Genomic DNA, 1082 nt, shown 5'->3' on the forward strand with positions numbered 1-1082 from the left:
AGAGAGAGAGAGAGAGAGAGAGAGAGAGAGAGAGAGAGAGAAATCAATCAAATCAATCAATAAAAACCAAGTAGTGCTAATCTATATTTATATATCTATCTATTCAATATGACCTGGCTGTACATGTAAATTTGTGCTTTTGGCGTAAATGATTGAAATTGTTTTTTAAGTATTTTTTCGTCAGAGTAATTTGTATATTTATGAAGCTGTGTAAGAAAAGCCGGTCATCCGTACACAGCTTAATGCTTCGTTACATCCCGTTCCTTGGGGTGATTTTTCAGTAAGAGTTTTACGGCACACGCAACACAAAAAAGATTTAGATCATGTTATTAAGTGCTGAAGATTATGGGGAATATTATCAGATATTCTAAAACTTAAAATGCAAAGAAAAAAAAAAGGAGGAGAGATAAGGCCAATAAATATTTGATTGTAGAAAAGATGTCCACCAGAGCACCCGCCAATCACCCACAGATAACAAAGAATGGCGGGCGGGAAAGAAGAACGACAGATAGAAAGAGAAATAGTTGAAAATACGGAGAACGAAACAGCACGAATTCATGGAAAAAAACAACAACTTAGCGGTAAAAATATATAGATCTATAATATATTAGCATTAGATTAGAAGTTCTTTTGTACTGTTTTGTGAATGTTTAAAGTATAATACTTCGTTTCTTTGTCAACAGAAGTTGATCTATATATATATATATATTTAACGAAGTAGCCAGACGGCTCGCCTCTTGTGTATGTTTACCCGACAGAGGAAACAACAATTGTTCACTACGTCTTCTTTTATACCACATCTAGTGTTTGCAGTCTTCGTCTCTGCCTGCCTTTATATGTGTGTGTGTGTATATATATATATCTGGGAGGGGGTGAAGTGCAGTATTTTTGTATTGTTTTAAAACTGGTTACTTGTATATTTGTTGACTTTTGATTTAATGATTAACAAATTATTTGCTTAATGATTTAAAATTATTTAATTAATGATTTTAAAATTATTTACTGCGCTACCAAGAGCGAAATGCTCGCAGCTAAAGGAATTTGAAAACAACAAACAACAACATAAATTATTTATGCGGTTT

Source organism: Aplysia californica, unplaced genomic scaffold (genome assembly GCF_000002075.1).
Source record: "Aplysia californica isolate F4 #8 unplaced genomic scaffold, AplCal3.0 scaffold00581, whole genome shotgun sequence".
NCBI lineage: Eukaryota > Metazoa > Mollusca > Gastropoda > Aplysiida > Aplysiidae > Aplysia > Aplysia californica.